Raw genomic sequence first — 16825 nt, 5'->3', positions numbered from 1 at the left:
ATTCCTGGATCATATGGTAGTTCTATATTTAGTTTTCTGGGGAACCTCCACACTATTTTCCATAGTAGTTGTACCAATTTACATTAGCACCAACACTGAAGGAGGGTTTCCTTTTCTCTACACCCTCTCCAACATTTGCTAATATAGACTTATTAATGATGGCCATTCTGACCAGTGGGAGGTGGTACCTCATTGTATTTTTAATTTGCATTTCTCTAATTGCTATAGATTTTGAGCATTTTTTAAAATGTGCCAACTGGCCATCTGTAGGTCTCCTTTGGAGAAATGTCTATTTAGTTCTGCCCATTCATTGATTAGATTGTTTGTTTTTTGTTGGTGGGTCGTATGAGTTGTTTATGTATTTTGGAGATTAAAGACTTTGTCAGTTACAATACTTGCAAGAATTATCTCCCATTCTGTGGGATGTATTTTTTTTTTTTGGCGGGGGGTGTGTTCCTTTGCTGAGAAAAAGCTTGAGTTTAATTAGGTCCCATTGGTTTATTTTTGTTTTTACTGTCATTATGCTAGGAGGTGGATCAAACAAGATACTGCTGCATTTTATGTCAAAGAGTGTTCTACCTGTGTTTTCCTTTGGGAATTTTACTGTATCTGGCCTTACATTTAGGTCTTTAATCCAATTTCAATCTATTTGTGTGTATAGTGTTATAAACTGTTCTAATTTTATTCTTGTACATGTAGCTGTCCAGTTTTCCCAGTGCCATTTGATGAAGACACTGTCTTTCCTCCACTGTATGTTCTTGCCTCCTCTGTCATTGATTAGTTGACTATAGGTGCTTGCGTTTATTTCTAGGTTTTCTATGCTGTTCCACTGTCTATGCTTCTGTGTTTATGCCAGTACCATACTGTTTTGATGACTGTAGCATTGTACTATAGTCTGAAGTCAGGAAGCCTGATTCCTCCTGTTCTGTTTTTCAGTGTTGCTTTAGCTATTCAGGGTATTTTGTGTTTTATTCCTGATTTTAGAGTGAAAGCGTTCACTTCCTCACCATCAGATGTGAAGTTAAGTGTAGAGTTTTCCAAGATGTTTTTCACTAGGTTGAGGAGGATTCCTTATGTTCCCTGTTTGCTGAGACACTAGGATCTTTCTTGAATGAATATTAAAATTTCCCAAATGTATCTTGTACATCTTGGGAAACATTTGTATGAATTTAGTTTTTATTCTGTTAATATCATGAATTGTATTAATTTTAGAATGTGAAGCCAGCCTTGTATTTCAGAGATTAAAATCATCAGTTTGTGATATGTTATTTTATGCATTGGTGGAATTGATTTGTTAATATTATTGAGAATTTTTATGTCTTTATCTTTTATTGAAATAAATGTCAAGTCTTGATATCAGGTTTAGGCTGGTCTTATAAAGTAAGTTGTGGGATGTTGTCTTCATTTGCTCAGCAAATTTCTTTTTGTTTAAATATGATTGGCAATAATGTTTTCTAAAATAGTCTCCAGAGAAGCCATCTGGATCAATACTTTTCTAGGTACAAGGGATTTTGATTATAAATTTAATTATTTTTATGGTATAAAATACTCTATTTCTCCCTCTCAATTGTTTTATCTTTCAAGAAATCAATCTATTTCACTGATGATGTTAGATTTATTGAAACAAGGTTGTTCATAATATTACTGTGTTTCTAGTAACAAATGAATATCTGGTAATGTTTCTGCCCTTATTCATTTAAGCCATGGTTTGTTTAGGAAAATGTTTTTTTTTTAATTGCCATACATTTATGTATTCCAAAATTTCCTTGTTGATTTATAATTTAATTGTGGCCAGAAAACATACTTGTAAACTTTCATTTCTTTAAAAACTTATTGGAATTAGTTTATGGCCAAATTATTGTTTATGTTGGATAATTTTCAGTTGCACTTCAGCAGAACGTGTATTTGCTGTTATGGGTAGAGTGTGTTATAGATGACTGTTAATATACTTGGTTAACAGTGATGTTTAAGTCTCCTATTTCCTTATTGATCTTCTGCCTCGATCTCTTCATCACTGAAGGAGGGTGTTGAGGCCTGAAATTATTGTTCTTGAATAGTCTACTTAATTGTTCAAATCTCAGTTTTTGCATCATGAACTTTGGGACACTCTTGTTTATATAATTGTTATATTTTCTGAATTGATGGAACTTTTATGATTATAAAATGTCTGCTTTGTCTCTAGAAATGTTTTTATTGTATTTGTTTGACATTATCTAATCTATCTTTTGTTTGCTCTTTGTATTTTATATCTTCTGACATACCTTTATTGTCAATATATTAGTGCATTTGTATCTAAATTCTTTCTCTTTTAGAAAACATATAGTCATGGCTTTTATCCATCTTGCTCAGTCCATATTTTCTTTGAAGTGTTTAGTACATTTACATCTAACATAATTACTTATAAGGTAAGATTTATGTTTACCATATTCCTATTTAATTTCTATCATGTTTTAAGTAATATTTCCCTCTTGATCCATTACTTCCCTCTGTTTTGTTAAACATATACTACTGCACCATTTTAACATCCTTCTTATTTCTTCATTTTGTTTTGTACTTAATATCTTAGCAGTTGTCCTAGGAATTACAACTAATTTCTTTAACAACCTAGCTTTAATTAATACCAAATTACTATTAACAGTACACAAAAATATTGCTACCATACATTTCCATTCATTGTTCCTTGTATGTGATATTATTGACACACACATTACTCATTTACTTGTTATAGATTCTCTAACCCAGGACTATAATTATTTATATAGGTTTTTAAAAATCAGATATAAAAATGTAATAAGCAAAAAATATATGCATACTGTTTTTTGATTTACCTATGTAGTCAAAATTCAGCCATTAATTTTTTTTTCTTTTCTTTTTTTTTGTCTTTTGCCTTGTTAGGGCTGCACCTGTGGCATATGGAGGCTCCAAGGCTAGGGGCTGAATTGGAGCTATGGCTGCGAGCCTACATTGCAGCCAAAACAATTCAGGATCTGAGCTGCAGTTGCAACCTACACTACAGCTCACAGCAATGCCAGATCCTTAACCTACTGAGCAAGGCTAGGGATTGAACCCGCATTCTCACGGACACTAGTTGGGTTCCTTAACCACTGAGCCATGATGGGACCTCCCAGACATTAATTTCGTTCTTTTTTTTTTGATTTTTAAAAATTGTTATTTACCCAATACAATTTTTGTGTCTACTGTACAGCATGGTGATCCAGTTACACATACATGTACAAATTCTATTTTCACACATTATCATGCTCCAGCATAAGTGACTAGACATAGTTCCCAGTGCTACACAGCAGGATCTCATTGCCTATCCATTCCAAAGGCAATAGTCTGCATCTATTAACCCCAAGCTCCAGTCCACCCCACTCCCTCCCCCTCAGCAACTACAAGTCTCTTCTCCAAGTCCATGATTTTCTTTTCTGTGGAAAGGCTCATTTGTGCCATGTATTAGATTCCAGATATAAGTGATATCATAGGGTATTTGTCTTTCTCTTTCTGACTTACTTCACTCCATGTAGAGTCTCTAGTTCCATCCATGTTGCTGCAAATGGCAGTATTTCATTCTTTTTTATGGTTTAGTAGTATTCCATTGTGTATATATACCACATCTTCCTAATCCAGTCATCTGTCAATGGACATTTGGGTTGTTTCCATGTCTTGCCTATTGTGAATAGTGCGGCAATGAAACTGCAGGTGCATGTGCCTTTTTTTAGGGAGAGTTTTGTCTGGAGCTATGCCCAAGAGTGGGATTGCTAGGTCATATGGTAGTTCTATGTATAGATTTCTAAGGTACCTCCATACTGTTCTCCATAGTGGTTGTACCAGCTTACATTCCCACCAAGAGTGCAGGAGGGTTCCTTCTTCTCCACACCCCCTCTAGCACTTGTTATTTGTGGACTTATTAATGATGGCCATTCTGACTGGTGTGGGGTGGTATCTAATGTGAGTTTTGATTTGCATTTCTCTAATAATCAGGGATGTTGAGCATTTTTTCATGTGCTTGTTGGCCATCTGTACATCTTCCTTGGAGAAATGTCTATTCAGGTCTTTTGCCAATTTTTCCATTGGGTTGTTGGCTTTTTTGCTGTTGAGATGTTAAAAATGTTTTCTTAGGTCAGTCTCCCAAGGTGATAGGAATAAAAACAAAAATAAACCAATGGTACCTAATCAAGCTTACAAACTTAACTGAGATTTATAAGCTTTTGCACAGTAAGGGAAACCATAAGCAAAATACAAAAAGAAAACCTATGGAATGGGAGAAAATAATTTCAAGATGCAACCGACAAGGGCTTAATCTCCAAAATATACCAAGTTATACAACTCAATAGCAAAAAATAAACAACCCAATTGAAAAATAAGCAAAAGACTTAAATAGATATTTCCCCAAAGAAGATATATGGATAGACAACAGGCACACAAAAATATGCTCGAAATCTCTAATTGTTAGAGAAATGCAAATTAAAACTACTGTGAGGTACCACTTCACACTGGTCAGAATGGCCATCATTAAAACGACTAAAAATAACAAATGTTGGAGAGGGTGTGGAGAAAAGGGAATCTCCTACAGTGTAGGTGGGAATGTAAATTGGTACAACTATTATAGAAAACAGTATGGCGGTACCTCAGAAAACTAAATATAGAAGTACCATATGATCCAGCAATCTCACTCTGGGACATATATTCAAACAAACCTTCACGCAAAAAGATAAAAGCACCCATGTGTTCATTGCAGCAGTATTGACAATAGAGAAAACGTGGAAATAACCTAAATGTCCAACAATAGATGAATGAATTGAGAAGATATGGTACATAAACACAACGGAACACTACCTGGCCATAAAGAGAATGAAATAATGCTATTTGCAGCAACAGCATCATGGATGGACAAAGAGATTATAACACTAAGTGAAGTCAGAAAGAGAAAGGCAAATACCACATATCACTTATATATGGAATCTCAAATATGGCACAAAAGGACCTATCTACAAAAGAGAGACTCACACACAGAGAACAGACTTGTGGTTGCCAAGGGGAAGTGGAAAAGGAATGGGATGGATTGGGAGTTTGGGGTTAGTAGGTGCAAACCATTGCATTTGGAGTAAATAAGCAAGAGGTCCTGCTACATTGCCCGGGGAACTAAATCCAATCACTTGTTATGGAACATAATGGAAGATAATATGAAAAAATGAATGTAGATATAACTGTGTCAATTTACTATATAGCAGAAATTGAAAGAACATTGTAAATCAACTACAATTAAATTTTTTAAAATAAAACATATGCAAAACTTAGTGTTAAAATCATTTTGTAAAATTAAGAAACCAAAATTGAATCAATGAAAAGAAAATTAAAAACTAATTTTCTTGTATCTAGGTATCTGCTTTATAATAAATAGGAACCAAATACTTATTGACAAAGCTGAAAAATGGTTCAGTATATGATGAAAATAAAGGTCAACCACCTTTTATGGTTTGTATTTATGTATACACACACACACACACACATATGAATCCAGATGAATTTAGCATTTTATTATGAAAAAATATAAATTCTAAAGCTAATCTAAAGGGAGAAAATAAAGATTATCTTCTTAGTTGATGGACAACTCCCTAAAAAAAATAATAATACCCACGAACTATAAGACAAGTTGAAGATTTAATTAGCACAATTAAAGGTTTAGTTTTAATAAAAAAATAACAGAATATTAACAAGTGGACACATTTAGAGAATTTACTTATGTTATTTAGGCAATGATATCTATATTGATAAAGCAACTACTACAAAACAAGAAATATAGAATTAGGGAAAAAAAACTCCAAAGAAATAATAAGAAAAGTAATGAACTCATGTAGCATATTTATTAGTGATCACAGAAATATTAATAACAAGGTAGAACCACTTCAAAATTATTCTGATTGGCATCGAAAAAATATCCTTCTGAAAATCATTTTTTGGTGCCATGGAGTTCTTTTCGTTCATAATATATGTATCTTTAAAGGAGATTTAATTTGAGGCATTACTATAGAGAATGGATAGGACAAATATGATAATTTATGGAATATTATAATCCAGTTAGATACCATGAATTAAATATGACATAGTAACAGCTAGGACCAAAGACCCCAATTAATACATAAAAAACTGCAAAGTTCTGTTATAGGATAATACTTTTGTACATAGACATACATAGAGGAGCAAAAAAATAACACCATGTATTTAACAAGAAATACAGTAAGCTTACTGCCTACGTAGGGTGTGATGAGAGAGTATTAGAATATAGGTAGAGAGAGTAATAAAATTGCATAATTAAAAAAAATGACAAGTGGTTCCATTAAATGGAGTGTGACAAATCTAAGTTTCTACATCTTAAATATTAATAAAAAAGGATTAAACAGCCCTAGTTTTTATTGTCATATATAGGTGATTATGAGTAGGAAGATTAGTGTTACTTAAGTTACTGTTGTTTCATCTGCAAACAATATGAAAAGGAATTTTCTCCAAAAAGAACACATGTGGGAGATCTCTCCAATAGCCTTTGTACATGTCTTGGGGGTATAGCTCAGTGGTAGAGCATTTGACTGCAATAGCCTTTGTACATGTCTTATGTCTACATGCTTTTGTCCTGAATTATCAAATCAAATATTACTAAATATCAAATAGCCTTGAAAGATAGATGCATCTTTTTCTGAAGAAGAGGGATGACTTGTTTCATAACCATAGTAATAAAGTACTTGATTTCAGAAATAGCTCTTTTAAATAAATAAACAAATAAAACATAGACTTGGAGAATAGACTGGTGGCTGCCCAGGGGGAGAGGGAGGGAGTGGGAGGGATTGGGAGCTTGGGGTTAATGGATGCAAACTATTACTCTTGGAATGGATTTACAATGAGATCCTGCTGTGTAGCATTGAGAACTATGTCTAGATACTTACATCTTAACACAACAATGGGAGGAAAAAGTATGTATACATGTATGTGTAACTCGGTCCCCATGCTGTACAGCAGAAAAAAATAGAAAAAGGAATAGCTCTTTTGACAGGGTGAGATTTCCTGTGCTGCCACCAACATACTCATTACTGGAGTAATGAAAGTAGAGGAGAGAAAGGAAAAGAAACAATATTAAAGCAATTAATGGCCGAAATTTCCTCAATTTGGAGAAAATAATCAAGAAGCTCAATTAATTCCAAGTAGAATAAATCCAAAGCAACTCATACCTAGGTATATCATAACCAAACTGTTGAGAAAGATAGAGAATCTTAAATCAGTGAGAAGAGACGTTACGTAAAATAATATTTAATGATGTCAACACAATTTCTATTTACAAATCATAAAATTTGGAGGCCTGTGCAATGGAAAATTGAAAGTACTGAAAGGAAATGAATATCAACCAAAAATTATATCCACAAAACAATTCTTCAAAAATTGGGGAGAAATTAAGAGCTTCAAGATCAACAAAAAGTGAGAAATTGTCACTGGCAGACCTTCTCTACAAAAAACACTTAAAAGAATTTTTCAGGCTAAAATGAAAAGACCCCACAAATAACAAAAATACATACAAAGATATAAAGAGCATCAATAATGGTAACTACACAGGTTATTTTAGAAACAGCTGTTTCAACAGAGTGAGATTTCCTATACTCTAACCAACATACTCATGATGGAAGTACTGAAAGGAGAGGAAAGTTAACAGAAACACTATTCAAGAAATTACATAAAATAGGAAAAAGACAGTCTTTTCAGCAAGAATTTCTGGGAAATCTGGACAGCTGCATGCAAATCAATGAAACTAGAACACACCCTCATACCATGCATGAAAATAAACTCAAAATGGCTTAAAGACTTAAATATAAGACAAGACACCATCAAACTCCTGGAAGAGAACAGAGGCAAAATATTCTCTGATACCAACTTTATGAATATTTTCTCAGGTCAGTCTCCCAAAGCAATGGAAATAAAAATAAACCAATGGGACCTAATCAAACTGACAAGATTTTGCACAGCAAAGGAAACCAAAAAGAAAGCAAAAAGACAACTTACAGAGTGGGAGAAAACAGTTTCAAATGATGCAACTGACAAGGGCTTAATCTCTAAAATATACAAGCAACTTATATAACTCAACAGCAAAAAAAGCCAACAACCCAATGGAAAAATTGGCAAAAGACCTGAATAGACATTTCTCCAAGGAAGATGTACAGATGGCCAACAAGCACATGAAAAAATGCTCAACATCCCTGATTATTAGAGAAATGCAAATCAAAACTCACATTAGATACCACCCCACACCAGTCAGAATGGCCATCATTAATAAGGCCACAAATAACAAGTGCTAGAGGGGGTGTGGAGAAGAAGGAACCCTCCTGCACTCTTGGTGGGAATGTAAGCTGGTACAACCACTATGGAGAACAGTATGGAGGTACCTTAGAAATCTATACATAGAACTACCATATGACCTAGCAATCCCACTCTTGGGCATAGCTCCAGACAAAACTCTCCCTAAAAAAAGGCACATGCACCTGCAGTTTCATTGCCGCACTATTCACAATAGGCAAGACATGGAAACAACCCAAATGTCCATTGACAGATGACTGGATTAGGAAGATGTGGTATATATACACAATGGAATACTACTAAACCATAAAAAAGAATGAAATACTGCCATTTGCAGCAACATGGATGGAACTAGAGACTCTACATGGAGTGAAGTAAGTCAGAAAGAGAAAGACAAATACCCTATGATATCACTTATATCTGGAATCTAATACATGGCACAAATGAGCCTTTCCACAGAAAAGAAAATCATGGACTTGGAGAAGAGACTTGTAGTTGCTGAGGGGGAGGGAGTGGGGTGGACTGGAGCTTGGGGTTAATAGATGCAGACTATTGCCTTTGGAATGGATAGGCAATGAGATCCTGCTATATAACACTGGGATCTATGTCTAATAACTTGGGATGAATCTATATATGTATGTGTAACTGGGTCACCATGCTGTACAGCAGAAAATTGACAGAACACTGTAAGCCAGCTACAATGAAAAAAATAGAAATCATTATAAAAAATTCAGAGATGATAATAAATGTGACCATATTTCAAAAAAAAAAATTTATGGTCGATGTTAGAGAATGTTTTCCCTGTGTTATCTTCCAGGAGTCTGATGGTGTCTTGTCTTATAGTTAAGTCTTCAGGCCATTTTGACTTTATTTTTCTGCATTGTGTGAGGGTATGTTCCAGTTTCACTGATTTACATTCAGCTGTCCAGTTTACCCAGGAATGCTTTGCTGAAGAGACCATCTTTTCCCCATTTTATATCATTGCCTGCTTTGTGGAAGGTTAATTGACCGGAGGTGTCTGGGTTTATTTCTGGGTTCTCTATTCTGTTCCATTGGTATGAATGTCTGTTTTGGTAATAGTACCACACTGTTTTGATTATTATGGCTTTGAAATATTGCCTGACGTCTGGGAGAGTTATGCCTCCTGCTTGGTTTTCGTTCCTCAGAATTGCTTTGGCAATTCTGGGTCTTTTATGGTTCCATATAAATTTTTGGATTGTTTGTTCTAGTTCTGTGAAATATGTCATTGGTAATTTGATAGGGATTGCATTGAATATGTAGATTGCTTTGGGTAGTGTGGTCATTTTAATGATATTGATTCTTCCAATCTAGGAGCATAGGATATCTTTCCATTTTTTTGAATCATCTTCAATTTCCTTTACTAATGTTTTATTGTTCCTAGCATATAAGTCTTTCATCTCCTTGGTTAGGTTTATTTCTAGGTATTTAATTTTGCAGGTGTGATTTTAAAAGGTATTATATTTTTATGTTCCTTTTCTAATATTTCATGGTTAGTATTCAGAAAAGCAATTGATTTCTGAACATTAATTCCCACATACTGACACTTTGCTGAATTCATTGATCAGTTCAATGAATTTTACTGATCAAAAAAATAGTTTTTGTGTGGAATCTTTAGGGTTTCTATATAAAGTACCATGTCATCTGCATAGAGTGAAATTTTACGTTTTCCAATCTGCATACCTTTTTTTCCTTTTGTTTTATTGCTATGGCTAGGACTTCCAATTCTGTGTTGAATAAAATTGGTGAGATTGGGCATCCTTGTCTTGTTCCCAATTTTAGTAAGAAGGCTTTTAGCTTTTCTCCATCAAGTATTATATTGGCTGTGGGTTTTTCATAAATGGATTTTATTAGGATGAGATATATTCTGTCCATACCCACATTGGTAAGAGTTTTTATCATTAATGGATGTTGGATTTTGGCAAATGCTTTTTCTTCATCTATTAAAATGAACATGTGTTTTTTGACTTTTGTTAGTGTAGGGTATGACATTGATGTGCATATGTTGAACCATCCTTGTGAATGAATCCTTAGGATGAATCCCACTTAATCGTAGTATATGATCTTTTCTTGTATTGTTGGATTCAGTTGGCTAAAATTTTGTTGATAATTTTTGCATCTATATCCATCAAAGATACTGGGCTATAATTTTTTTAGTAGTATTTTTGTCTTGTTTTGGTATTAGAGTGGGGGTGGCTTCATAGAATGTCTTTGGGATTATTTCTTCTTCAACTATTTGGGAAAGTTTAAGAGGATGGGTAGAAGTTCTTTTTTGGATGTTTGGTAGAATTTGCCTGTAAATCCATCACACCAGAATTTTATATTTATGTATAATGGAAGACAATGATGCAATTTCATTTTTTCCACATGAATATCAACATTCTTCTAAGATTTGTTACTTACAAAAGTGATTGTCATTTCCCTACTGGTGTACAATACCATCTAAAATAAATATCATGGCTATGATAAATATACTTTTGTTCAGAAAGAATTTTTCTTTATTTCTAATTACCATCTGCAGAAAAGTTCTTATTGTAAACCATAATTCAGGTTTCATACTGATTATTATATGACCAAGTTGTTTGAATCATGGTGATAATTACAATACAGGACTAAACCACTTTGAGTTGTCTCTCATCCAGACAACTATAAATCACTTTCATAGTCTTAGTTATTGCAGAGAGGGCTTTATATTAAATCTTTCATAGTGTTTGGATCCTGAGCTCTTTTCTTTCCCTTGCCCTGTAAATGTATTTTTAAAATTTATATATTTTTCTAGGTCAGCACATCCACATAATAAATGTAAATAAATTTCAAAGCGTACTTACCTCATTAAATTTTTCTTGGCATCAATTTTACCCTAGAAATTCTTCAAAAGCTTGTTTCTTTTTAAAGCGTTTAGATCTATCCCTGTATCTATATCAGTTTCTATATATATATATGTATATATATATTTGTAGTTTTCAAAATTAGTATTGAGATGGATAATATGGCTCACTATTTCCTGAAAACCAAGTCAAAAAATTACATTTTATAAGAGAGAAAAGCTAAAGCCACTTGGTTCATTATAACTGAACATTTCTTGTTATACTTTTATAAATGTTTACAGGCCTTTTCTTCTGTCAAAAAATTTAAATATTTGTCAATGTCAAGATATTTCCAGAACATTTTTATTTCTCACATTGCTACTTCCATCCTAGCTCCATGGCCTTCTCAGAACTTCTCCAACATGTGGGAAATTTCAGAAGATTCCAAATCATGCTTGCCATTTTGAGCTTATCATTAAATATTCTTTTCAGCACTCAAAGCTTCATGGAGAATTTTTCTGCAGCTATACCTTCTCACCGTTGTTACATCCACCTCCTTGACAACACCACACCTGAAATCAACTTCACTATGAACTTAAAAGCTGAGGCCCTCCTGAGAATTTCCATCCCAATGGATGCAAACAAAAAGCAGGAGCAGTGCCACCAGTTTCATCAAACCCAGTGACAACTTTTAAACTCCAGTGATTTGGCCATAAATAACACTAAGCTGGAGACAGAACCATGCCTTGATGTTTGGACCTATGACCAAAGCATTTTTACCTCTACTATTGTAACTCATGTATGAAAAAAATGTGAAAAAAATAGTAATCAGTCATTTTCAATATAGAATACTCTATATTAAATTTGCTTAAGGTGTTTAGGCTTAGGATATATTACTAGATAACAAATCTTAAAAATATATGAAGGAATAAAAAAGGGAGACATTTGTTTAACAATTACGACCAATTGAAGGTATTGGTGTTTTAGTCTATTATAATAGTGAAGTATCATCTTAAGAGGCAGGCGGACAGTGTTTGATTTCCAGTTTGGCAGTTACTTGCATGTGGTTTACAGCATGTGTATTAACATTTCCAAATCAAAAAAGAAAAAAAAATAATATCTATCAAGGATATTAAAATTTTTAAATTAAAAATGCAAATATCTCTTAAGTTGGCAACTCGGTGTGTTGTTTAAAATCCCAATACAAGAAAACATTAAGTGATTTTTACATTTACCTTTTATGTTATATGTCACATTTTATGAATAGGTAACTGAATCTCAGGCAGGCAGTATGAATGGTCCTTTTGCTCAAAAATATTAAGTGGCATACTTGTAATTTTCATCGGTTATGTCTAACTGGGTGTAACATGCATACCCCAAATAATACTAAACATCATTTTTGTTAAGAAAACTGAATATTGACAAGTATTCAGTATTGTCATGGAAATTAAGAACAGTTCCTAAAATTTTGTTTTCCTAAATAGACCTTCAAACAGATGATATACAAGACTATTTGTTCATCATGAACTCTTTTTTTCCCCGCATTGCTCAAGATTGTCAATGCTATTGTTAAAATATACTGCCAAAAATTAAACGTTACCCATTAATGTTAGTGAGTCTGCAGTTTACCTCCATTACTTTGGAAATACTGTTGATTTAGTGCAGTTCCACTTGATAAGCACTTTTTTATTCAAATCCTGCTTCCTTTGATTCCTTTCATTTTTTATTCAACCATTCAAAATGCCTGTATAAGACATAAATGAAACTACTTAAATTTTGAAGTATTTATTGTATATACCCATTTGAGTTCTTCAAAAACATCTTAAGTATTTTCTCACTACCATTTGAAATTCAAGGCTGCATATCTCAGAGATGCAAATTGTATATATTACCTGTTCAGATCACAAATATGTAGGCCATAATTTTCTCTCCCCCTTTTCATCCAATTTTCTGTCAAGTCATCTATTTTAGGATTTAGATGAGTGTCTGTATTTATATTCCACTTCCACTGCTGTCTGTCAAACCATTCAAGTAATGAACTTCACCTTCCTACCTTCATTATTTTAATAGTCTCTAATTCCTCTCAACTCCATTTATACTTTCCTCTGATATGTTTTGCACACTCTAACAAGATCTATTTTTCTAAACCAGAAATTCTCATGCTTCATCCTTAAAGCATATCAATAACTTCTCTTTGTCTTAGTTCACAGTCTGTATTCCATTAAATGTCCTGAATAATCTGAAAGATAAGATCTCTCAGTTTTAATATCATTTCATACATATTTTATTTCCAGACATTCTTCAGATAATTCCTGGCAACTGACAGGAATGAAATGAAATTCATTGGGATAAAATAGAACTGTATTGACCATCAATATATAAAACAGCCTCACAGAGTACTTAGAAACATAACAAGCACTTCATCAATTTAAAGTACCTTGATACTTTTAAACATTTTTAAGCATATATCATTAAAATGATTTTTACCTCATGCTAAATGATTTTACAATGTGCATATCCAATTTTACATTGCTTTATAAAATTTGCTCTCATTTTCTCTTTTTAGTGGAGTTAGTATGTGATTCACAGTCACTCAGACCATTGTCACAGTTCATTTTCATGTCAGGATAGACGGTGGGATCTCCTATAAGTGGCTACATTGCCGACAGGTAAGGCTCATATTTTGACTTATAATGACCCCAAATTACATATAATCTCTGAGAGTGCAGTGTAAAAGACTAAATATCTAGAAAGAGGCAAAAGCAGCCTTACTGAGAAAGTAGATATTCTACATAGTTTGCCCCCTGGATAGAGGCTACATGCCAAATAGTGCTGCATTAGTAGATCTGCCTCCTTTGAAAAGAAAGTCTTATGATTCAATCTGGGTTGCTCTTGAAACAGAATCTAGGACAATAATTTGTGTGCAATTCTTTATTTAGGATGTGATCCAAGGAAGCATGAAGAAGAGGGAAGTGGGAAGGCTATAAAACTGATATAAATTATATTAACAAGCAGGATACCTCATGGAAAACTGAGGCTCACTCCCTCTGTGGTCTTCTGAAAAATTGTGTTAGCCTCAAAGTAGTTCCACCTGAGAAGTTAAAAAAGATGGTGGGTGGCTTCTCCTGGCACTTAAAAATTTCCCTGTGCACAGACAACTTTGCCACCATGGTCAGAGAAAGCACTTTGGTGGTCGACAATGGTTGTTAGCCTTAGACATCCTTAGAAGGTATAAAAACCAAGTAAGGGGGAAATTGGCAAGGTATCAGCATCATCTGCTATAGCATTACAATGTGTATGAGAGACACCTTGAGGCTTCTCTATTGGCTATAAACTCAAGAAGTAAAATGAATGGTGTAGTACAGTCCCAGTAGTAGTACAATAACAATATATATGAGTAGATGCAATAAAAGTGAAATGGAAAAATAACTAGTTGGATAAAGTATATAGAGAAAAATTTCATAAAATCATAAGGTTTTTGAAAACATTTATATTCCAGATTAAGGAATTTGGAGAGTATCCTTCATACTGCAAACATAATTGAGTTACTCAGATTATGAGCCATATTAAAAATCTTAATTTAGGAAAATAATCTTCAGTCCTAAGAAAAGGACATTGTTAAAATGTGCAATAACAGTCCAAATAGACTGATGGGTTAGTCAACCATTTTAAAAGTGAGAAGACTGAAATGTCTTGGAAGGTTTTATTGAAAGGAATAAAAGGACAGATGTAGAAAACATTATAAATGAAGAGAAAGGAGAGGAAGTCTTGACTGTGGAGGACAGTGACAAAGATTATGGTAGGTAGCCTGACAGATAAAAGTTGGGGAGATTTTATGAATAAAGATTTCAGAAGAGTCAATCCAATATCATAACTGATGCTATTATTTTCCAGACACAAATGGACACTGATATTTCTATAATGGGTAAAAATCATTTTGATCATTAAAAACTTACATTCATTTCAGAAGGGTATGTATTTATTGGCATTTTTCTACATAGTGGGATAATTGTAATGAGAAGGGTAAGAACAGATGTCTCTCTAGCTAGAAGTTCTCAGAATAATTCATAGAATCATACAATGACACATAAACTTTCATTATTTCACATTGTTTGCTCACTAAACCAATCACTTTCTTCTATATTTGGCGAAAAACCTGTGTTGTTGGCTTCTTCCTTGTTGTTGACACTACTGGGTACCTACTTCCTTTTTGCCCCAACCTTCCCAATTTACCACATAACTTGATTTCTTATGGCATTATCATCGGGAGCAATATACAGCAATTCTCCTGTACTTGTTAGGTTTAAGTTCTTGTCTCCCTCTCATATAATTTTGTCAAATTTTTAACACACTCTTTATGTGACTAGCTCTTGATATTCTTTTGAATTATAAAATGGGTTCCAACCAATGTCAGACCTTTGATCATGACAGTGAGATCTCTACTTCTGAATTGTGGACAGGTGCTACCGGCTGGACTGGTGTATGTCTTCCGAGACTGGCACATGCTACAGTTGTCCATTTTTGTGCCTTTGTCTTTTTTCTGTTCTTCTGGTATGTAGATTTTTGATTTGTTTTCCTTGTGATGACTGGGCACTGAAACTTTCAATAATTATGGACCCAGCATCTACTGGAATAAGAAAAACATGCAGTAAGGCGATTAATGGGTAAATCTCAAAAGTTTAAGGAATATTCTAAATAAATGAATAATTAAGCAATTAAGAGTTAACACACACACATTGCTATCACTGTCAAAGAAATAATTAATATGAAGTATGTTTGTTACAGAAAAAGTAAATTTGAATTAGTTGAGTAATGACCATAATGTAGAGAAACTGAAGCTTGTAAGAAGCGTGATGAAACTTCTTTAGGGTTGAGGTAAGGGGATCTTTACCATATAAAGCTGCCAAGTATTTCTGAAATGTGTTTATATTTTAAAGTTAATTTGGCATGCCACTTCTTTGTCTTTATTAAATACTAAAAAGTCCAGAAATCAAATGCTGTTTTCAAATTAAAAATTATATAAATGAAAAACAAAATGTCAAAAAATTTTAACACAGTATCAGTTAAGTATTGAAGGAGGAAAATGCCTGAGTTCCTTCCCATATCCTGTCTTACTAATTGGAGAATCTTCAGCATTCTAGGGGAGTCCCACCACCACTAAATGGAATCAAGATATCTCTGAAATCTCATTCTTTTTTTGAATTAGCCTAGTATTCTATTTCCATCTTGCTGCCTCACTTCTAAAGGTGGTCATCAGAGTCTGCTTGCTGGCTGATCATATCTGGAAAGTTGGATGGAGCATTCAAGGAAATGAAAGCAGCCCATTTAAATGGAAGAAAAGATGTTGAAGAGAATCTACAAATTGAGGTTAGAAAAAAAAGGGAGTTCCATGATGGCTCAGCAGTAACAAACCCAACTAGTGTCCATGAGGACTCGGGTTCAATCCCTGGCCTCACTTAGTGGGTTAAGGATCCAGTGAAGCCATGAGCTATGGAATAGGTTGCATAGGTGGCTTGGCCCCTGCATTGCTGTGGTTGTGGCATAGGCTGACAGCTCCAATTTGGCCCCTAACCTGGGAACTTCCACAAGTCGTGGGTGTGTCCTTAAAAAAAAACAAAAACAAAACAAAACAAAAAACAGTAATGTATTTAAGTTTCTTATCA

At 33.8% G+C, this 16825-nt stretch overlaps 2 long non-coding RNA genes across 2 annotated transcripts in view; one reads left to right on the top strand and one right to left on the bottom strand.

Annotated features, from left to right (window-relative positions):
* The window catches only part of LOC146403699 (uncharacterized), a 117919-nt gene that overhangs the window by 73125 nt on the left and 27969 nt on the right, over window positions 1-16825 (top strand). The window lies entirely within an intron of this gene.
* The window catches only part of LOC146403698 (uncharacterized), a 225233-nt gene continuing 221830 nt past the window's right edge, over window positions 13423-16825 (bottom strand). Inside the window, exon 5 of the long non-coding RNA XR_014843410.1 lies at window positions 13423-15789. This is a non-coding gene — a long non-coding RNA (uncharacterized LOC146403698). The remainder of the gene's footprint in view (window positions 15790-16825) is intronic.

This window comes from Sus scrofa, chromosome 4 (assembly GCF_054392235.1).
Source record: "Sus scrofa isolate SSC_HxYL_T2T_F1_AM1 chromosome 4, Sscrofa_HxYL_maternal_Yorkshire_Landrace_v2.0, whole genome shotgun sequence".
In the NCBI taxonomy this organism is placed as follows: Eukaryota; Metazoa; Chordata; class Mammalia; order Artiodactyla; family Suidae; genus Sus; species Sus scrofa.
The sequence above is the reverse complement of the archived record's forward strand: the minus strand, read 5'-3'. Positions and strand labels throughout refer to the sequence as shown.